Below are 23,989 nucleotides of genomic sequence, written 5' to 3' on the forward strand. Positions count from 1 at the left end.
TGTGTTTCTTTCAGCCTCTCCTTTTCCAGATATCTTTTCATTCAGTTTTCCTCACTCCGGAGAACTTGGCTTTTTTTAGTGCCGAGTTAACGTGCCTAGAAAATGATGTATGGCACTACAGACTTCTCTCTAGTGTTTATAGATGTAATCAAAAGCCCAGAAAGAAACAGAACTACTTTTTTTTTTATCAGAAGGAGCAGAGATGATCAAATATGCATGAAGGGAGAGGAGAAAGAGAGCGAGAGCCATAGGGATGGAGAAACAACAGCCACAGAAGATGAAAAGAAAATATGAGCTGAAATGAGCAATAATCAAAGAGAGGTTTTCTTTCAGTAATTGTATCCTGGAATACCGAATGGAAAACCCCAGCTTTGGCAGCAGTTACTCTCAGCGGCTAGAGAGATGAATAAAGTTCTACACAACAGAGTGTCAGATGTCTTTGGTTTCACTTGACTGTCACAAACACCACCCACACTGTGATAATTTGCTGTCGTTGGCCCAACAGTGATGATCTCACGATTGAACTAAAGCTAGAAGTGTCTGTTCCTGTTAACAGCACTCTGGGGCTAAGACATGCCAGTGGAGTATTCAGACAGTGTTGGCTTTCTCATCTAGGCACTGAACCCAGTAAAAGCAGACGTCGGGAATTAGCCTCCCCATCCTGTGGTCAGAGATGGTCTGGTGACAATTTCAGCATTATGCATGCTCTAAGAAAAAATAAATCAGTGGCATTTCTACATAGAGAAAACTGCATTATGTAATTCAGTTTCTTAAGTGTGTGTGTGTGTGTGTGTGTGTGTGTGTGTGTGTGTGTGTGTGTGTGTGTGGACTCTTTCAGCAGTCTGGTGAAGCCTGTGGACCCCTTCTCAGAATAATGTTTTTAAATAATTGAATGAAATGCTGAATTTAGTCACCAGTCAGTAAAAATTAAAATGTAAAATTATTTTCTCCCTCCAACTTATGCCTCCTGAAATCTTTCCATGGGAGAACAGAAACCCCAGTTAAAAATCCCTAGTTTAATTACTCAAAATAGGCCTATATGTTTAGATATGTTTGCTTATGAGAAACAGCTGGAATATTTTCTTCAAGGAGAATTTGTTTGCCTGTGGAGTCAGCAGCACACTTGCCTGAGGGCCCTAGCAAAAGTAGACATATGTAATTAATTTGCCCATTGTGTGGACAAAGGAATCCTTAAACAGCTAGCCCAACAGGCGACAATGGAGGTAGAAATGAGAGGTATTCTAAGTTGAAAATAAGGTAGCTCACATTTTAGCTTCTGGTCCAAATTCCCTTCATAGGATGAGAAAAGTCACAACCTAGGAAGGCATTGCCCTTTGCATGAGGTGCTGAGATGAGGTTAGAAGATAGTTCTGACTCACCATCAACAGCAGTTAAAAAAGGCCCATTCAGATCTCTCAAGTGCATCTGGAGTTGATTGAAAAAAATAATCATTAAGCTTCTATTAAGAACCTGCTATGTGTAATGCCTGGGAATACAAAGAAAAAATGAATCAGGCCCTTAAAGATTTGTTTTCTTTCCTCTCTGAGCTCTACTGCTGCCTCTCCAAGCTTTCTCTGTCATATGCCTCATCAGAATCTTCTCTTCCATCCCTCAACCCTCCACCATCTTCAGCTTTCTTTTATGTGCTGTCTTCTCATTAGGATGTAACTTCCTTGAGGTCAGGGCCTGTCTTTCTGTTTTTAATTTGTATTACCAGGGCTTACAACATAGTAAGTGCTTGTTAACTGGACCTGAAATAGTCAACATTTTATTGGGACAAGCCAACATATATACATATATGAGCATGTACATAATATATACCAAATAAGCACATGGTAATTTGGATGAGGAGGAACTAGCAGGTGAGGGGTCCAGGAAAGAACTCAAGCAAAAGATGGCATTCTAACTGAGCTTTGAAAGGAATTGGGGATTCTGAGAGGCAGAAATGAGGAGGGAGTGCATTCCAGGCTTGGGGAGGGGGAGCAGAGTTAGCACAAAGGCACAAAGGTGGCAGAGAAGGCTGGGATTCTTTCTGCAGCTGGCTTCACTCTACGTAGGGATTCTCTGCTGAGCAGTTAAAACCTGGACCAAATGAATCAGATAGCAAGATAGTCACAGAAAACTTCTGACCAAAAGGAACAGTTTATCATATAACAAACACTGATTGGGTATTTATAGACAAGGCTTTGTGCTAGAGCTGGAAATGCAACGATGAAAACTGACATTGTCTTTGATTTAAAAGGCTCACCCCAATTGTATAAAAAGAGCTAATGTGAGTGCAGTGGATAAAGTCCAGGCCTGGAGTCAGGAAGATTCATTTATCTAAGTTCAAATGTGACCTACTAGCTGTGTGACCCTGGGGAAGTCACTTCACCCTGTTTGCCTTAGTTCCTTCATCTGTAAAATGAACTGGAGAAGGAAATGACAAACCACTTCAGCATCTTTGCCAAGAAAACCCCAAGTGGGGGTCACAAAGAGTCAAACCCAACTGAGCAATGAATACAAGTATTATTATCTACATTTTATAGATATGGAAACAGGCTCAGAAAAAGTAACTTACCAAGAGTCATATGATTAGCAAGTAACAGCGATGGGACTTGAACCTAAATCTTCTGATCACTAGTCCAGAACTTTATCCAATTTAGTTTGATTCAAGCAACATGTATTAGCATATGCAAAGTACTACTCGAGGCCTAGGAATTCAAGGATGAAAAATGATAATGTACTTACCATCAAGGGACTTTAAAGCAAATAGGGGTGAAATAACACATTCATAAATAAATATAAAGTAAGATGAAAGAAAAGGAGAAATCCAGATAAAATGTGCTAAGAAAACTTGAAGAGGGAAAGGTCACATTCATCTTGGAAGATGACTTAGAAGGCTTTATTGACTAGACCAATTAAACTAATAAACAACGAAATTGCATGGACCCAAAGTCACCAGTGTCTTTATGGTGGCCTTTTTCTCGCTTTGGTAAGCACATCATCTTCTGGTCTAGTATTTTGGAATCTTCCTTTCTTTGAGCTATTGTCATTGTAATGATCATCATAATCTATAAAGGGCTATAAATTCCTGTATTCTCTACAAGTGTTCTCAGAATGATCTGGCTTATTTATTTATTTTTTAATGATAACGTATTCCTTCCTTGTAAGGTTCCATCCTCTTCATGTATAATATTTTGCAGATGAGCTTCTACTATTAACAGGTGTTATACTTGCAAGCCATGTCTCTTTACCTGGCAAGGAGCGCGTGTTTTTACTGGCCATGATGGTTTCTTAGCTTTTTTGATTTGTCTCGAAGATGGCTTTAAAAAATCAGTTAAACGTCTAAAGCTTCTCAGTTTTCAGAATCAATTGCTTATTTAAATAGGTTGGGTTGGAACTGTTGTATTTATATGCAGTTTCTTCTTTCTCCCTTTTTCCTGCATTGATGTTGTATTTTGACCTTTGATCAATCAACGTTCTGACTGCAGACAAGCAATTCTGAAATGACTCCCGCATCAGTACCTTTTTTTCTTGTGTGCGAAAACTAGTTGATTGAATTTTAAAAATGAATTAGGTGATGAGAGTCTCCGTATTTACCTAAGTTGATCTTTGGACAGTAGACACCGTCTGTCATAATTTGTTTCCAACCCTGTGCTTGGTCTGTCCATCTTACTGTTACATTTCTCCTAAGTTTTCCTTTAGTTTAAATAGTCCCAGTTACTTTAACTGATTGGCACATGACATGTTAAACTTTTCCCTTCCTCCTCCCCCCAATGGTCCTTTTACCATACCTTCATTCTAGCTATCAATCTTATTTGAATGTGATATAAAGAAAATAACATGACTTATTAGCTGTGTGACCCTGGTCAAGTCACAACCCCAATTGCCTCACTAAAAAAAAAAAAAAAACCCATGATATTTCATATGGAGTTTGACAAACAGTGGAGAGTGGGGCACTCTTTTCTTGGATATGACATATTTATTAACCCAGACAGTGATTATATTAATTTTTTGACAGCCTGATCACACTGTTGATTCACAGTGAGACTGTAATTCACTGAGATTGTAATCCTGTCTTTTGCCCCATGAACTGCTTCAGCCTTTCTTGGATGGCATGAGCCTTTACCATCAGAGAACTATGAAATTCATTTAGAGAGTATTATGTAGCTATTCAATTACTACTTTAATACTGCAAGAATCTGTGATTTCACTGGAGACTCTGGGTCCATAGAATCATAGGAAGAAACCTCAGAGAAAATCCCCCCCCCTTTCTTTTACAGATGAAGAAGCTGAAGCCCAGAGAGGTTCAATGAATTGTTGAACATCACACATGGAGTGGTCATAAGAGGAAGGCTCTGCACCAGGTCCCTTGACTACAGAAGTAAATTTCAATTCATCTATGCCTTTGTGACTTACTGTGGCTGAAAAATTAATTGACTTGTAGCCAACCTCTCTGGTTTGGCTCGTCCTCATTTTTTCAGGCATACAAGGCAGTTTGCCACAGAGCCTTTCTAGAAAGAATCTTGAACTTGGTGGGAACTGCCAAACCTTGGGGCAGCTAGATGGTACAGTGGATACAGCACTGATCTTGAGTCAGGAATGCCTGAGTTTATACCTGGCCTTGAACACTTACTAGCTGCATAACCTCAGACAAGTCACTTCACCCTGTTTGCCTCAGTTTCCTCATCTGTAAAATGAGCTGGAGAAAGAAATGGTAAACCACTCCAATATCTTTGCCAAGAAAACCCCAGATGGGGTCCTAAAGAGTTGGACAGGACTGAAAAACAGTTGAACAAATTAAAGCTTGAGCTCCATCTGCATAGCCTTGAAAACTCAGGGTCATTTCAACACCATGATTATTATCAAAAGAGGATTTTGGTGTGTTCTGTAATTAGTAGAAAAAAAATTAGATTGACCTGGTCTAATCTGCCTAAAAGTAGAGTATAATTTCATGATGTGTTAACCTTCTTTTCTTAAACAAATTCCTCTCACCGCACATGTCAGACTGCTGATAATATTGGCTGACGTTAGCTCCTTCATTATAAAGAATTCTTGATATGATGTTCTGCCCACAGAAGGAGCCCAATAGATATTGACTGACTGTGACAGTGGCAGCTTTGGGAAAGGTGATGAACAGTTTGTGCCTTAATAACACTTTTCTCAGGGGAAACCAGTCAAAAAATGCATGAACAAGTCATAAGAGGAAGTATGGTATAAAGAAAGAATGCAGAAGTTGTTATTATTCAGTTGTATTTGGCTCTTCATGACCCCATTTGGGGTTTTCTTGGCAAAGATAATAGTTTGTCATTTCCTTCTCCAGCTCATTTTACAGATGAGGAAACTGAGGCAAACAGGGTGAAGTGATTTGTCCAGAGAAGTGTCTGAGGCTAGATTTGAACTCAGGAAGATGAATCTTCCTGACTTTAGGCCTAGAACTCTAACCACTGTACCACCTAGCTACTCAGAATCAGAGGACTTATATTTGAATCCTAGCAATTATACTTATTACCTGTGTGAACTCAGAGAAGTCACTTAATTACTCTGGGCCTCAGTTTACCCTAGTGTAAATGAGAGACTGGACTACATGATTTCTAAGTTTTTGCTTGCTCTAAATCTATGTTCATTGGTTACTGTGATTTTAAACTGGATGCAAACACATGCAAGAAAAATAAAGGCTATGCCTTACATCAATACTTAGACAACTCTATAACTTGGAATAGGGCCCTTGAGTATTGTGGTAGCCAAAAAAATATTAACCACCCAGTGGTTAAAGTCTACTGATAATCTTATATCAATGCCTTATCTTCAAAGTCTAATAGAAAACTGTGCTTAAATGAATTGTAATATAAATGATAATAGAAACAGTTGGGTATGTGGCATCAGCCATTTTATTAATATGAATTGATGATTGACTGGCTGCTTCCCCTTCCTGTAAGCTCAAAGTGTTTGATAACATGATTATCATAATTGCTTGGGGAAATATTTGGGGGCAGAAGCAATGATAGTATTTCACATAGGAAGAAACAAAGGCAAAGTGGGCTTTTATGGCCTGTCCTCAGTCACACAGGCAGTCTATGAAGGAAATAAGAGAAAGACTTTCCATAGCAACATGGCCACAAAATACTTCCGGATTTTATAAACCTGGCTCTGATGACTGGGTAACGTGGAAAAGCCTCAGGATGAAAAAGAAATCGGGGAAGTTTGGGACCAAAACAGAGTAAATTAAGCCTATGTTCATGATAAGAAAACACCACATGTAATATTTATTTTTGCTACACATTGAATTTTTTACTTAATTTTTAGAGGAAAGTGGACATTTCTGTTTTCTCACAAATTTGTCATATACCATGTTCCTCAGAGCATAGTTTGAAACATGCTGAATTATAATCTGGGTCACAGAAATACTAACTTGGTGTTCTTACCTTCAGGGATAGTGAAATGATCAAAGCTGTTCAACTATGAAAAAATTTATTCCTTGCCTCTCACTCTATGGCCATTCTCTCCTCTCCTTAATTCAAGGAACTTTTTTTAAAAGGTGTTCTGTTGCCTTTCCACCTATCAAATATTCTGATGGAAAGATCTAATTACAATTGTTTACAATTTCTTGTTCTTCATTCATTTCAGTTGTGTCTTACTCTTCACAACCCCATTTGGGGTTTTCTTGGCATAGATACTGGAGTAGTTTGCCACTTGCTTTTCCAGCTCATTTTACAGATGAAGCAAACAGGGTTAAGTGACTTGCCCAAGGTTGCATAGCTAGTAAGTATCTGAAGCCAGATTTGAAATCAGGAAGATGAGTCTTCCTGACTCCAGGTCCTGTCTTCTATACACTTTGCCTCCTAGCTGCCCCCTATTTACAATTTAATATGAAACATATTCAACATGTTACCTATGCTAGGGTTCTTTGCATTTAATCCTTCTATATAATTGTGTGATGCAAGACTTTGTCTCTTGCATAAGGACATTTAGTTATTAGCGAGTAGGTGTGTGAAGTGTTTTTGGGGAGGTTTTTTTTCCTCCTCCCATCTCCCAACTTCTGAAATCACTTTCAATTAGGCAAGTATATCCTCTGAGTAACTCCAAAACCTACTAGGTTTATCAATCAACCTGACGCTTATCTCCAGGACTTGGTTTTAACATTAACATTATTTCCTCACCTATATTAAAAATGAGGTAAGAAAATCCTTGAAAACTCAAAATGGTTTATGATTTGTGTAAGCGCTAATATTCAACCTTCCAAACAGCAATTATAGCAATGTTCCCACATAGAGGTATGATTGGGAGAGGACAGTAGAATTTTCTTTCCATGTGATTACAAGTAACTTTTAAAGATTGCACTCTCTTTGAATTACATCTTTACTAATTACTTTTCTATATTAGATTTCTAGATAAAATGGAAAGGAGAAGAGCAAAATTTCTAGATAAAAGGGAAAGGAGCAGAGAAAAAAAAATACAGAGGATAGAAGTAACCCAGCTCCAATGGGGATCTGTAATCACTTCTCCTTGTGTGTTGTTCCTATTTTAAAATGTCATGAAAAGGAAAGAAAATAGAAACAATTTGCTTTACATTTCAGATAAGATTAGATCGTGAAACATCTAAAAGATTTAAAGTGCAGTACAAAGAATGGAAATGTTTTAGGGATTCAAAAAAATGTTAAGTAAAAGCTCTGAGCAAATACATCCTAAAAGAAACCATGAAGCTCCTGTAGTAAAAGATGAAAAATTGTAACCATTCTCTTCATATGGGGGATTGTTTATCATTGATGATGTGGGTTATGATAAGTGAAATACAATTTAGTTGAGCTTCAAATAGGCTAGGAAGTCTGGGAGAGCAGTCATGAATCAATGGGCACTCCCAGGCTTCCCTCTCTAGTCCAGGGGAGAGAGCACACCAGAGGAATTTCAGTTGCCCTCTTAGGCTGAAGTTGTGATACAAAACATCCTTGCTCACTTCCTACTTTGGTCCACTATATCTGTAACAACACAAAGTCCACCAAAAAAAAAAACCACACAAGACATGTAAGGAATAAATGCAAATTACTTCCCTCTGTGTGTGCATGCGTTGGGGGTGGTGGTTTGACAGCCAGAGCAAACTCCTTCTCTCTGTCTCTGTCTCTCTGTCTCTGTCTGTCTCTGTCTATCCCTCTGTCCCTCTTTCTGTCCCTCCATCTGTCCATCTGTCTCTCTCTTCCCCCCAAACCCCCCCCAAAACACCAAAAACAAAAGCAGAAACAAACAAGAGTACTGGACCAACCCCTTTGGCCTACCAATGCACCCTAAGGATCCAGGCCATTGCCATGTCCCTTGTTGAGTACTTCTAAATCTTTCTGTTTACCCTGCCACTAAACTCTCTTACAAGCAAGGCTGACAACTTTGTACGACTCTGCCTTACTTAAATCCAGTTCATGTGCAAGACAACACCCTCATGATGTCATTGGTCCTCTTTGAAAATGAAGGAGGTACAATGCTCTTACATGTATTATTTCCCCCAACTATAGAATGAACTCTTTAAAAGCAGGAACTATGTTGTTTTTCTATCATAGCATTTTTTTTAGGCAATTGGGGTTAAGTGACTTGCCCAGGGTCACACAGCTAGTATGTGTCAAGTGTTTGGTCTGAGGCTGGATTTGAACTCAGGTCCTCCTGACTTCAGGATCGGTGCTCTATCCTAGCTGCCCCCTGCATTATTAGTGTACATCATACACTTGGCACTTGTAGCTCAATAAATGCTTTTTTTTTCATTTCTTCATTCATAAAGTGCTTTCCTTCAGTCTTAGCTGACCTTTGTTCTGAAACTCTTCCAAACTTTGTATGGATTTCTGTTACCAAAGATCAGGGGCTTCGAATGTCACACTAGTTCTTCAGCACTGACCCTCCTAGAATAATCCATCTGTTTTAGTCAGCATGTGATACAAACATGGGTATCTCCAATGTGTTACTATGCCCCCACCAGCTCAGTTCAGGTGCCAGCTCTTGTATGGAGATTCCATCCCCGTTGCACCCCGCCACTAGCTGGAAGTTATTTCCCATCAAATTTCACCTTATATTGTGCTTATTTATATAATATTCTTTATAGTATGCTACAAGTTCTGTGAGCGCAGGAACTGCATTGTGTTTTATCTTTGTAACCCCAACAGCTCCCACAGTGCCTTGCACATGGTAGGTGCTTATTAGGATTCTTAGGGCTATAGATCGAGAGCTTGAAGAGACCTCAGTAAACATTTTTGTTCAACCCCCTTCATTTTACAGCTTAAGAAACTGAGGCCTAGGGAGGTTAAGTGACTTGTCCAAGGTCAAAAAGCTAAATGTTTACTACATCTTAGATCTAGAGAACAGATGAGGATCTACCTCCTTTCTTTACAGAGGTGAAAGATTGGGGCACACAACGTTGTATTCACTTTCAGAAAAAGGTGCCTCTTCATTGGTCTAGTTTGACAGTTTGTCTGTTTTATGGCTCCTTCACTGGTTGGGGGAGTAGATCCATAAATTACACAAAAACAAAAAGTATCAATAAAACCAAAAAGAAGGTTTTTTTTAAAGAACTGAATTGAGAACAAAGACTATTATGTGTTTTGGAGAGTATCATTTGTTTTTTGTTTTTTTTTCCTTTTTGAAGTAAGTATACTATTAGAAAGCTACAGATAAATGTATTTTATTTTTCTTTAATTGGCAACAATCATACCTTTATAATTGCCTTTTATAGTCGGTGAAACAACCGTCATCTGTGTGACCTAATTTCCAGCCCTCACTCTGCTACAAATTGGGCTGTGTCTTTAGGTCAACCCATTCCACTTTTTTATTCCTTGGTTTCTTTGTAAATGGAAAACCTCACACTTGTCACTTCCTTTTCCCCAACTGTTGGGAAGATTAATGGGATAATATGTTTTAAGACTATTGAACTCATTGGAAGAAAGGGGCTATATACACGCATCACATTTTATTCTTATTTATTCTGATGCTGTAGGGAAATAATGCCAAATAGGTACAGCTGGACCTTGCACTGAGGAGAGAGAGGTGGCCAGTGGGGCTGGGAGCCTCAAGTAATTTATCTTTCACCTGCAACAAGAATTTGTATTCATTAGTAGTTTGCTTTCTCTTCAAGCACCCTGAAAATGTGGCCCCAGGTACTTTTCTAATTTATTCTTTGAGGTTGTATTCTTATAGACCGTGTTTTCTTTCTCTCTCTGAAGTTCTTTGTAATTTCAGATTTTCCTCATAGAAAGCAAGATTTTTATTTTTCTTAGTAAAGCAGGGCGTGGAAAAAACTGAAATCCTCTCTTGGGTGAAAGGTAAGAAAGGCCAAACTGCAAGGGGGATAGCAATTACCTTAAACTAAAGTTACAGAAATTGAAGTGAGTGTTAAATTCCTCTACCCACAAACAGAGTCTGAGTGCCAGGGATTTGAGGCAGCTAGGCAGCATAGTGTGTACAATGTGAGACTTAGAATGGAGAATACCTGAGTTCAAATATTGCCTCAGAGCCGTAATAGTTGTGTGTCTGATTCTGGACAATAATAGCTAGTGTTAATAATAATAAGCACATACGTAGTGCTTTAACCTTTGCAAAGCACTATACACACATACACACATATGAATGTGTATATATGTATATACACATGCATATATGTATACATACACATATATAATCCACATATATGTATGTATATATGTATGTGTATATGTGTATGTATAGGTGTGTATGTATGTATATAATTTGATCTTCACAATGACCCTATTGGATAAGCACTATTATTATCCCCATTTTCCAGATGAGAATACTGAAACTGAGAGTTAACCCAGGGTCAGATGGCTAGTAAGTCTGTGAGTCAGGATTTGAACTCAAGTATTCCTGAATCCAAGTCCAGTGCTCTATATACTATGCCTCCTAACTTCCTTGTCACTTAATCAACACGTCATTTATCCTTTTACTCAGGCTCAGTTTCCTCATTTGTAAAGTGGGGATAAAAATAGCACCTACTTCAGTGTTGTTGCATGGATCAAATGAGATAATCTATATAAATTGCCTTACAAACAAAATGCTATATGAATGTGCTAGCCTTTACATGTATATATTATTTAATTTTGTGATAATATTATGTGTTATTAGTATTTTTTAATGGTAGCAGTCTCTGGATTTAAAATATTTACCTTCTAGGCAAGGATATGACATGTCAAAGTTGTTTTTTTTTTTTTTAGCAGAGTGGGAAAGGAGCCAGAGTGGTGTATTGGGTAAAGAGGAAACACTAAGACAGAACCTAGAGACCCAAAATGTCCTAGGTGGAGAGCATAGTCTAGATGGGGGATTCTAAACCAAGGGGTCCATGAATAGATTTCAAGGAGTCTGTGAACTTGGAAGGCAAAAAAAAATTACAACTTTACTGTCTTTAATGTCTAACTGAAATTTAGGATTTCTTTCCATTTATACCATTATTCTGAGATGGGGCCCATAGGCTTCACCAGATTGCCAGAGGGGTCCATGACACAAAAAGGTTAAGAACCCCCTGGTCATTCATGGTCAAACAACCTGGAAGATCTGTCAATTTGTAAAAGGGAGAATTGGTCAGCCCCTAACACACTGAGCTTCAATTTTATCAACTATAAAATGGGGATAATAAATATCTGCCTTATTTATCTCATAAGGTTGTGGTAGGGATGAAATGGAATAACCTGTATAAATTGTTTTATAAATTGCAAAGTTCCACATTGACATAATTATTGTAAAAAAAATGGAAGTATTCCTCTCCACTGCTTTCTTTAAAAGAACCAGGTGTTTCTTGGGTGTTTTGTCAGATGTAAACTTTATAACCTGGTTGAGTTGCTTTGATGTGAACAGTAAGGCAATCCACACACACACACACACACACACACACACACACACACACACACACACACACACACACACACACATATATATGTATGTATATGGTATTGAAAAATACATAGAAAAAGAGTGAGGCTTGTAGGATGACCACAAGAAGTTCTGCAGAACTTAAACCCTCTCCCTATCTTGGCTTTGCTGTTCATTTGGCTCATCTGAGTGCTCATTAAGGGAACAGCCTTCCTCCTCAATCCGAATTCCTCCCCTTTCAGCAACAACAGCTAAATCATTTGCTTCTCCTTTCTACTCAGATGATTTTCCTATTGCACATGCATGACACTTTCCCTTTCACCAAGAGCCAGTGACTCAAATCCTTTCCTCTTCTTGGCTCAGCATCCTCTTCTTTCCACCTGTAAGTACTTGATGTCTATTTGTAAGAAACAGATAATAACTCTTCAGCTACTTCTGGCTTTAAGCCCCTGCTATTGTCAGTAGGACTTGAATGGGATTCCTGGCACACCTGGAAGAACACATTTGGTGCCTGGTAGTGACAAAGGAAATCTGAAGCTCTGGTAGCACAGGGTGGAACAGCATCTGGTACTTAGAAATTATCATTGATGTCCCATTGTGAATCTAAGAGAGTACCTGGGACATGCAATCTACCAAACAAATATCACATCCAGAGAGATTTGTCTCTTAGTTGTCTTAGAATATTTTAGTGAAAAAAGAAAGGCTGTAAGTTTGTAGGCTTATGAGTTAGTATTGAAATTATGATCATGGTAATTCCTTACTTTGGGATATGCATTTTTATTATGTGTATATATACTTGGATGAATAAAAAGGTATTAAATCCTTTCTAGGTTCTGGATGCAGGGGATGTTGGGTGGGGGAAGTAATAGAAAGAAGAAGGTTTGGCAATTATAAAATGAGTTGGTTGGATGAGATGGTCTCTGAGGTCCCTTCTGGCTCTCAATCCTTGGTCTTGTGCTCCTATGCAATAATAGGAGGTACAGTTGCATCCACCAATCAATGTTTGAAGTTGTTCTTGACTGTTTTGAGGATTTTAGTTTTTCTTTGTTTTGTTTTGCTTATCAATGTTTGGTTTTACCTGGAAGGTTTTTTTTCCCCATCACTTTTTATTTTGCTTATAATGTTTTTTTCTTCATACACTAAAATGCTTGTATCTGTTTTTAAGCTAAAATTTATCAATAAAAGAAAATATTCAGAAACAAAACAAAACAAAATGTAAAGCATACAGTTACATATAGAGCTTAGCGCCAATCGTTAGCATTTTCCTTATATTGAGTCAAAATCTGTTGTGTTACAAATTTCACTTCTGTGCCTTGGGACCTGGCAGAACAAGCTTTAGTGTCTCTTCCACAGATGAGGATGATGAGCCCTGATGATGCTGAGACCCAAAGAGATGAGAGGACTTACTGATTCCAATTCATTACTTCTCTATAAAAATCAGTTACAATTAACATTTGGGATGCCCTACCAAACCTGTTTGTTAGGATGATTGGTCAAGTGAGCAAGCATTTATTTAGTGCTTACTATGCCCCCTACACTGTGATAAGCGCAGGGAATAAAAGCAAGAAGAAAGACCCTTAAGAATCTTACATTCTAATGGGGGGGAGGGGAAGAGGAACATTCAAAAAGAAGCTGAAAAGTGTATGTTGGTGAGAGAAAGTACTCACAAAGGGCATGGTGGAAAAAAGAAGTTTGAGGCCAGAGAGGAATGAAGAAGAGAATGTGGTGGACTTCGACCTTTCTTTAAGATTGAGGTTCCGGGAAGAATTGACCAATCAAAGAAAGGAGTTACTGGGGAGGAGGAATCTTTTGGGGCTGAGATGGCTCCTGGGGAATTGTAGAGAAAGAAATTTAGGGGGTCAGGAGTAGAGTCCAGACTGGAATTGGTATGGTTTTGATTGTTTCAGAGAAGCTATTAAATTTTAATGATTCATTTCTGGATGGGAAAAAATTCCAGATGTGTTTTATGGAAGAGCTCAGCCAGGATATGACTATAGTCTGTCTCTTCCTCAAACAAGTAACCATCCCAGCATTTAAAGAGAAAAAGAGAAATGAGCAAATAGACATCTCTGGACTGATGACATGTTGCCAAATGTTCACTCCCTTAACGTAAATGTGAAGAATGGCTCTAATAAAGTGACCTGGGTAATTCAATACAGAGTCAAATTCAGGCTTCGTAGATAATATTTTATTTCACTAGGCTGTGGTCATATTCAGATATCCTGATAATGTCATGTGTATGTATTATGCCTTTAGGGATGGACAGACAGGAGCCCTCCCATGCCATTTGTTGTATTGAAAGCTGAGTCAAGAGCACATGAACACCTCAGCAAAAAGCAGGAAATTTAAAAAAAAAGATATTAGCATGGAACTGTGTTTATTTGATCTCATAATTAACTTAGGCATAACTGCCACAGCTATGATAAGAATGTATAATCTCAAGTCCCATTAAGTCCTGTACTCCCCATCTCAGTAGGCTTTTGGCATCAACTAATTAACACAAAGGTCATTGTTCTCATTTTTAGAATACCAACAGATTGTTGAAACAGCACAGCCCTGATTATGCTGATAGATCTAGAAAGACAGTATGAACAGCGCCTTCTATTCCACTATAGGTTGGAGCTTGCCCTAACCACTCACTTCCTTGGTTTTATGGAACAGAAAATGGGGAGAACCAAAGAAAATCACTCTCAACAGAGGATGGGCTGATAGATGTTAATTACTTTAGCATTGAAGTGAATGATAGCTCTGGATAGAAAGATGAGGGTAATTTGTGGGTACAATCAACAGATGACAGATTCCCTGAGATGCTCTTTGCAAGTAGGTGATCCAGGATGCAGGTTGCTGAGAAAGAGACCAGCAGCTGGAGCTCTGTCTTAGGAGCCAAAATGGATGGGTGGAAATAGGACAATATTTTGGAGCTGAAGGGAGATGTAAGTATTACAGGACTAGCTTGTACATGAAATTGAATCTACGTGCTTAGTGAGTTCCATTTTTAAATGTTTCATTGTGACTGAGAATAAACAAATTATTTCTAATAGAACAATAAATAAAAAGAAGTTGGCTTCCTTTCTGACTTCATCCTCTTGTGGCTTGATCTATGTATAACTTTCTTAATTAGTTCTGATTGATCATATTTTGCTTTCTTCTTTAGGCACAGGCTTTTAAAATGCCACCCAAATAATTAAGTTTCAAATGTCAACAAGATAGCTTTATAAAAGCCAATGGTTCCATGGGGCAGCCATAAATACCAAGGGCCCTAATGAGATCTTAGGACACTGCAGTTGAAGCCTGCTTCTTCTCTTAGAGTCAGAATGATGTCAGTTAATTCTTTAAAAACCTTAGTAGCTTTGCCTCCTCTAAACAAAGATTTAAGAGTAGAATATCAAATCAGTTGTATTACCTTGTTGAAATTACACATGCACATGCATTTTTTAAACTGTCTTGATGTACATTTACTATTTAATGCAGGAAACAAATTAAAAATATATATTACATATCAGAACCATGTATAGAATGTTTAAAAAATGACAATATGGTTTTTGGGTGCCTCTCATTTGAGGGAAAGAAGAAATGAAACCAGCATTTATGTGCCTACTATATTCCAGGCTCTGTGCTAGGTGTCCTACAAATATTATCACATTTGATCCTTACAACCACTTTGGGAGGTAGGTACTATTATTATCCTCATTTTACAGATGAGTAAACTGAGGCAGACAAAGGTTAAGTCACTTGGCCAGGCTCATAGAGCTAATAATTGTCTAAAGTCAGATTTGAATCCATCTCCCTGACTCATCTCTCAGTTGATGTACCTGCTAGCTGCCTCATCGAGATTCATGGAGGTATTTTTTCCCCAATATTTAAAACATTTAACTCTATGAAAAGTATTATAATGTAATGACTAGAGGACTAGTTTTGGAATCAGGAAGAGTTGGGTTCAAGTCATACCTTTGATACATTCTGGCTGTGTGATGTTGGGCAAATCACTTGACTTTCAGTTATCCAGGCATAGGGGTGGGGAACCTGCAACCTTGAGGGCCACAGGTAGCCCTCTAGGTCCTCAAGTGCAAGAAGAAATGTATTCTGTGAAGTTTGGATTTAATCAAAGGACTGAACTTGAGGACCTATAGGGCTATAGGTTCCCCATCCCTGGTTCAGGGCAACTCTCTAAGCCTCCATACTGCCATCTAATTGCTCATTTTCATTGTTGGAAGAAATTTTCACAGTCTAGTTCCCTATCATAATGAAATCACAGTTGGAGGGATTTTCTACACCAGTAGTTCCCAATGCTCAAGAAATAACCTTTTCAACAACACCCCTCCCCACAAAAAGTCTCTAACACATACATATCCATGATGATTCCGTGTAGGTCTTTGTATTTACAGAAAAACCTGAATTCTAAATCTTGATCCCTTCTCTTCTGGTGTTCTTTCTTATCTCCCTGCCCTATTGTTCAATTGAATTTGTGGCAAATATTGCTGTGGCTCTTCTAAAAAGCCTGCTCAGGATAAACGTCGGTATTCTGTGAAATTGTCAGAATGGGTATTGTTCTTTCACTTTTCCTGTTTCTTTAGCTCCAATTAGAAGAATATAAATAAATACCTACAGTAGAATGCAAACTCCATGAGACATTTACTGGACTGTGTTGTTTCTGCCTGTGTATCCCCAAATGCCTGGTATTTAGCAGGTCTGTGGATGTATTTGTGAAAGGAATCACTTTTAATTAAGCTCCTTGAAGAGGAAGGGCAAAGAGAAGGCTCAGTTGCTTTAAACTCTGTTCTTCTCTGGGTTGGTGCCTGAATGCTCAGGATCCCTTTCAGAATGGTCACAGGCTGATCCTGGAGGTTTCTTCCTCAGACAAGGGCATGTATCACCTAGGAACCTTTCCCTTCCATTCCTTCCAGGCTAATTCTGGCAACTCCTGATTGTGCCCACACATATCAAGAGGTGTTCACTTTCATCTGATTACCCTTATACTAGCTTATAAAAACAGGTCAGGTGTTGAATTAGAGGCTGTCCTAGTTAGGAGTATTATCTCCAGAACACCCTATAGTTTTCAACTTCCCTATATTTCAGGCAATCAATTACAACTGTAGAAATGGAAAGGACCCCAAGAGGTCCTAGGATCACATGATTTAGAAATATGAGAAAGTTTAGAGTTTGTATAGTTTAATTTCCTCAATTATGGAGCATGACCTTGCTCTGACACCAAATCCTGTGAGTTTTTTTTTTCTTTCAAAGATTATGTTACCTGCCATTGAGGGCAGCTAGGTTGCAGGGTAGATAGAGTACTGACCTGGAATCAGGCAGATTTGAGTTAAAATCCAGCCTTTGACACTTTCTGGCTGTGTGACCTTGGGCAAGTCCTTTTACCCTGTTTGCCTCAGTTTCCTCATCTGTAAAATGAGTTGGAGAAGAAAACGCAAACCACTCCAATATCTTTGCCAAGAAAACCCCAAATGGTATACCAAAGAGTTGGGCATAGCTGAAATGACTGAACACCAATCTGCCATTAAATCAGTCTTCATACAAATTATGAATCTTACCTACAGTATATCCAGCAAATAGTTAATGAATTTTTATTTGAAAGACCTCAAGTGACGAGAAGTTCATTATTCTACTGAGATAGTACATTCCATTTTGGGGGCAACTCCAATTTTTTTAAGGAAAATTTTTCTGACGTTTAAATAAAATCAACCTTTCAGTTATTTCCAGTTGTTCCTCTTTCCTCTGGGGCCCCTAGAACAAATTTAATACCTCTGAACCTTCTCTTCTCCCACATCCCTAGCTCATTCAACTGATCCTTTTATGATATGATTTCCATTTCTTTTCCCAGCCTGGTCGCTCTTCTCTGAATGCATTCCACCTTGCCAGTACCTTTCTAAAATGGATTTCTCAACCAAGCACCCATTGATGGCAGAAGGCAGAGGGAAGCTGTGCTTACTTGTACTTTGGCTTAATAAAAGGATTGTTTGCCTGAAAAAAAAAAGATAAAATGGATTTCTCAGAGGAGAAAGGAGATTTCATAATCAATAAGGAAGAAAGCACATTTTTTTTTGAAGTTTGTGAGTTGGGGATGCTGTGATTATTCTTGGATCCAAAATTTTCTTTCCCTTTCCGTTCCTCTCTGATTTCTACCTATTTAAATATTTTACTTTTTCAATGGAAGATTTAGAGTGATTCACAAAAGAGATTTGTATACTTGCCTAACATTTCCTGAATAATCACATTATGCAAATATGCCAGGGTCTCATTATTTTACCTTGGTTTTTCTCAGTAAAGACTGTAACTATAGCACAAAGTAGCAATTGACATCCAGCTCTGTTAAATATTCAAATGAGATGGCATAGGTAAAGTACTATATAAATGTTAGCTAATATAATTGTTATGATACACCTGAGTTTTCTTTTATAGCATACCCATAAAAGCCTCTCGTTTTGGAGCAAGGTATATTGCGGACAATAACCTTGACTTTTTTTCCAGTGAATCCTGTTTATTTTGTTTAATATTTTCTAAAAATGGACAGCAACTATAATTAGATGATTCTTCTTTCTAAAAATCTTGAAAATATTTCTTCAATATTCTTCCATTAACTTGTAGCCATGTAAGGAGAGCTAACAAACATATCCCAAGCACTATCCTGACATGCTACCGTAAAGTGGAATGGGATGCCTTGAGAAGTAATAGCCTCTCCCTCCTTGGAGGTCTTCAAACAGACTGGACAACCACTTATACTTATGTTATAATGGAGACCTTTTGTGCATGAGATATCCTAGATGGCTATTGAGGTCCTAGCTCTTAAATGTAACAATTCTGTCATTCTGTGATTGATTAGGATTGTCCTAGACTTGACGGGTTCTTAACCTGGATTACTTGAACTTTTAAAATAAATATTCTGATAACTGCTAAGATATAAGTGGTTTCCTTTGTAATGCCATTTATTTAGTTTTATGCATTAAAAAAACACTGTTCTGAGAAAGGATTTGTAGTCTTTATTATATTTCCATAAGGGCCCGCAGTACACAAAAGGTTAAGAGCTTGTGTCCTACACCCTGGTTCCCCATTGATATGGCCCTTTGTTTTTGGCACTGATGATGTGTGGACACCTTCTGGTCTTAATGGCCTTAGATGACAATTGTTGATTGATGACTACTAGGAACTGGGCCTGTATATCCAAGAAGTTCCTCCAGAGAACCATACCCATGGAGGAGATGAAGCTAGAAGAAGAGGACCAAGAAGTTTCCTGGACCAAGAAGGAGCCAAAATTGAAGAACATAATTGTCTTGGGTATATGCTCAGACAGATTTTTGCCTAGTGACTTCTGTTTCCTTAAAATTTCAATGTTTAAAAGTTCTTGTTTTGCAACAAGTCATGTGAGGCAGGTAGTACAAAGGGCGCAAGTATTTTTTTTCTTTTTTATGGATGAGGAAACTGAGGCTCTGAGAGATTGTGTGATATGTCCACAGACATAGGGATGGTAAGTGTCAGAACCAGGTTCCTTAACTACAACACTACTACACTGTGGCATCCTATAAATGTAAGAAAACACAGTTGGTAAGAGAATTGAGAAGAGGATCCTAAGGGCTTGTGGTCCTAGGAATTTAGTAGTGGGGAGCACCGGCCCCTGTGGTAACTTATCTTTGAGAGTTATTCAAGTAGAAGGTTGAATTCAGAGGCATCTGGTAGTACAGCACGTGGAGCACTGGGCCTGGAATCAGGAAGACCTGAGCTCAAGCCTGGTTTCAGACGTTTACTAGCTGTGTGTCCCTCGGTAAGTCACTTAATCTGTAACTGCCTCAGTTTCCTCTATTGTGAAATGAGAATAATAATGATAATAGTACCCACCTTGCAGGGTTGTTGTGAGGATCAAATGAGATAATATTTGTATAGAAAAAAACAGTGCTTGGCACATAGTATAGCTCATATAAATGCTTATTCTCTTTCAAGTAATTTGCCTATGTCTTCACTGTCATCAACATATGTTTGTTGAACATCCTTATGTGGAGGCTGAGAGACTCACTATTGTACGTATATATGGCAGGGCCAAAGATGCCTTAATTTCTGCAATGCTTTCCATTTTTTTCTGATCCTGGAAGTCCTGTTCCTCCTCTTTCTTATTATGTATAAGGACATAATTTTGCTTCTTAGAATCATTTAACCATCAGTATTATCCTTTTCTTTAAAGAAGGTAAATGAACTAAAATTGCTTACTACAGAGTAAATATTTATCTATGTATATACACATTTATACATATACACATTCATTAACTATACTAATAAATAGGGCCTTAAGTCTTTGTTAGAATATTTGGGTTTGAGAAGTTTATTTTTTCTCCTCTATAAATCTGAGTTGGCATTTTTTATGTAGGTGAGGATGGAAGGCAGGTTGGGTAGGGTAAATAAATCTTTACTGGGCCTTTGATCCCTCAACTGAAAGGGCAGCCAAGGGTAATTCTACCGAAAATTACAGGATAATTGGCTTGTATCACATAACTGTTAATTGTCATTTGCCTTTTAATTTTTTTTGAACGAAAAGAGAATGCCCATATACATAGTAGAGCAAAAAGAAGATTCTATTCATATGAGGTCATGAACCTCCATTTTACACAAAGTATTTTTTTAAAAAGTATGTAAGAAGTTCAGATGTTACTTTCAAAACCGTCCCGGTTGTGCTTCCTCCTGAACTTCTGTGCATCTAAAACATGTTGCAATGCCCTTTGTACCTTTTTTTTGGCATTGCTGATAACCTTCATTTCTCTCTCCTCAATTAAAAATTGAGAGAAAGTTACAAGACCTTTGTAACACATAAAGAAAGTCAGGCAAAACAAATCCACATAGTGGCCATATTTTTTTTTTAAAGTGAGTCCTTGTATTTTTATTTCCATCACTTCTCTTTCAGCAGCTGGGTGATATGCTTCATCATAGGTCCTCCGGAGACATGTTCTATCATTTTACTGATCGGAGTTACTAAGTCTTTGCAAGTTATTATTCTTTTTAATGTTACTGTTCTTGCCTAAGTTTTCTCTTTGTTCTGCTGACTTCACTCTGTGTCTTTTCCTACTATCTAGGGTTCTCTGAAATAATCTTTCATCATTTCTTACATTACATTACAAGGTAATAATAGTTCAGTATGTTGATACATTCATCTGCTACAAGTTGTTCAGACTAACAAGGGAAGCACGTTTTACATCCCATACATATCCCTAAAGCTTGGTAGGATATGAATCATGACTAGAATTTGGATCTGGAAGAATATATCTTATTTAAAATTTAAAAAATGATAGATAACAGGAGGGTAGAGAGAACTGTATGTTTGTATAATAAATATAATAATTCATCCACTAATTTTATTCAAGTATTTACTCAGTGTTTACTGTGAGCCAGATTCTGGGTTAGCTTGGGAAATGAAGAGAAATATGAAAAAGTTCTTGATCTCAAGGTGCTCGTGTTCTCTGGAAGGGAGGGGCAAAATATGCAGACAAATATAGGTGAAATTTACATATAGCAAATAAAAATTTCTGGAGGTGGGGGATAGAGGCGACTAAGGAGATCAGAATAGGCCTCCTACAGAGGTGGCACTTTGGGGTTCTAGGAGTTGGGGATGCAGAAAGAGTACATTTTAGGCACGGGATTTGTTGTTCCATTGTTCAGTCATATCTGACTCTTTAGACCATAGCCTGCCCGGCCCTTTTATCCTCCGCTATCTCTCAACGTCTGTCCAAGTTCGTGTTCATTATTTCCATGACACTATCTATCCATCTCATCCCCTACCATCCCCTTTTCTTTTTGCCTTCAATCTTTTCCAACACCTGTCTCTTTTCCAATGAGTCCCATCTTCTCATTATGTGACCGAAGTACTTAAGCTTTAGCTTTAATATTTGACCTGAATTAATAGCCTGAATTAATTTCTTTAAGTATTGACTGATTTGACCTCCTTACTATCTAGGCAGACACATACATATACAGGTAATATTAGGTAAGCCAGTTTGTCTGGAACATAGCATTTGTAAGGGTGCTTAATGAGCACTAAACCTGGAAAGCTAGTCTGGAAGCAGAATTTGAAGAGTTTTAAAGTTCAAACAGAGGAGTTGGTATATTATCCTAGCAACAACAGGGTAAGGTGGCTTCTTGCACATGGGAGTGTCATGATTACTTTAGGGTGATCAATTTTGCAGTGCTATTTAAAATAATTGGAAAAGGGTAAGATGGTATGGGACAGAAGACTGGAGAAAGGTGAAGAAGGCCCAATCTAGGATGCTAAACCTGTGAATGCAGAGGAAAGAATAGGCATGATGAATGTTTTTGAGGTGGAATCAATAAGACTTTAAAACTAATTGGATAAGGAAGGTACATTGAGGGTGAGTGGAGGGGGGGGGAATCAAAGGTATCTAGCAGAATAATTATGCCCTTAACAGAGCTAGGAAAGGTAGGATGAAGGGTGGGTTTGGAGGAAAATATACTGAGTTCTATTTTAGATATGTTGAGTTTGAGGTGTGTTCAGAAAATTCAGTTAAAAATATTGAATAGACAGTTGATGACAAGGGGATTGGATCTCAGGAGACTAATACTGAAAACACAAATCTGGGAATCATCTACATAAATACTTGTAACTGGACTTTCAGATGAGCCTGAGGTGTTGTTGTGTGCTGCTATTTATGCAGAAGAAAGTGACTTCTTATTGGTAAAGAGAATGATGAGGGTGACACGATGCTGAGAGACTATGTAAGGGATGGAATCGGTACCAAAATTTCTTTGGCTGCTACCATGTGTTCAACAGACTCTTCATGAGAGACACATGGAAAGATTTTGGAAGCAGTAGACATGTGGAAGAAGCCAGCTCCTCACTGTGTCTCTGATTTCCAATTTGCATACCTGGAGACTTTGGAGAGATGCTTTCCCTTTAATGAGGTCAGGCCCTCCCTCAGCCAGCTATTATTGGTAGCTTTGGTTAGAATAGTTTCACATGACTGATGAAGTTGGAAGCCAGATTGTAAAGGGCTGAAAAGTGAGTGAAGTAAAAGAATGTAGGGGCAATCATTATAGATGACTTCTCCCTCCTCCCCCAGGACTTTGGCTGAGAGAGGAAAGATATGATCATAAGTTGAAGGGTAGTAGGAAGATTTTTATTAAAGAAGGGAAGACTTGGGTACATTTGTATAGGAAGAAATTAAAAATTGAAGGGATTGCAGAGGCAAATTGCCAAAGGAGATATAAAAGAATGGAATCAAGGGCATAAGTATTACAGCTTAGCCTTGGAAAACAAAAGATCCACCCCTTAATCAGAGACCGGGACAAAGCAGGAGTGTGGAGGAAGATGTTAAATATCTAGAATGGGGAAGAAGGGTAAACTCATGGAAAATGATCTCTATTATCTCAGTAAATGAATGAAAAGCCATAATTATGCCTTTACTATATGCCAAGCACTAAGCTAGGCACCGTAGACACACATAGAAAACTATGCATCCTTGCCTTTAAAGAGTTCACATCCCAATGCAGGAAACTACCCAAACTGGGAAGTGGTTGCCAGCAAATGAGTTATGGTCTGAGAAGGAGTAAGTTGGTGAGTGGCACAATGGGGCAGTCAAGTGGCATACCTTTTCCAGAAGCAATAGTAATGTTGATTTGAATACAAGTGTCATGGACAAGACCTGAAAGTGGGAGGGGGTGGTTTAGCTCCCTAGAGGAATTGTCTTTGAAGGTTCTATCAGGAGGAGGAAGGCACAGCGGGTGTCAGTGGAAAATGGCCAAAATGAAGAAGCGGCTGCATTGCTCTAGATGATCAATGGCTTCACTCATCATCAGTGGCTTCACTCCTCCCAGGCATAGTTTTTGGAAGTTCCCTTTAGAGGGTAGAGTAGAAGCAGGGGGCACCAAAGAAAAATCAATCAGTTTTAAACATTCGTGAAACACCTACAATGTTCCAAGAATCTTAACAGATGCTGAAGATGGATAAACCAAAAGAGCCACTGCCCTTAAGGAATTTTTTATTGGAATGTTAGTATATGTCCGACTTAATACTTCTCTTCCATAGACTGCAACATGGAGTGTACACTACCCCCTTAAGGTTTCAATTGTTTCTAATAGGCAAGTAGTTCCTCTTCACTGATCACATTCTAGTCCAGAAAAGAAGTTCCTTTATTTGATTCTTTTACTTTTT

At 38.3% G+C, this 23,989-nt stretch overlaps 1 long non-coding RNA gene across 1 annotated transcript in view; it reads left to right on the forward strand.

Annotated features, from left to right (window-relative positions):
* Positions 1–495, forward strand: part of LOC144454887 (uncharacterized) — a 69,500-nt gene extending 69,005 nt beyond the window's left edge. The window contains exon 3 of the long non-coding RNA XR_013483438.1: positions 192–495. This is a non-coding gene — a long non-coding RNA (uncharacterized LOC144454887). The remainder of the gene's footprint in view (positions 1–191) is intronic.
* The last annotated feature ends 23,494 nt before the right edge of the window (positions 496–23,989 follow it).

Source organism: Phascolarctos cinereus, unplaced genomic scaffold (genome assembly GCF_003287225.1).
Source record: "Phascolarctos cinereus isolate Bilbo 61053 unplaced genomic scaffold, phaCin_HiC Scaffold_7;HRSCAF=346, whole genome shotgun sequence".
Classification (NCBI taxonomy): Eukaryota; Metazoa; Chordata; class Mammalia; order Diprotodontia; family Phascolarctidae; genus Phascolarctos; species Phascolarctos cinereus.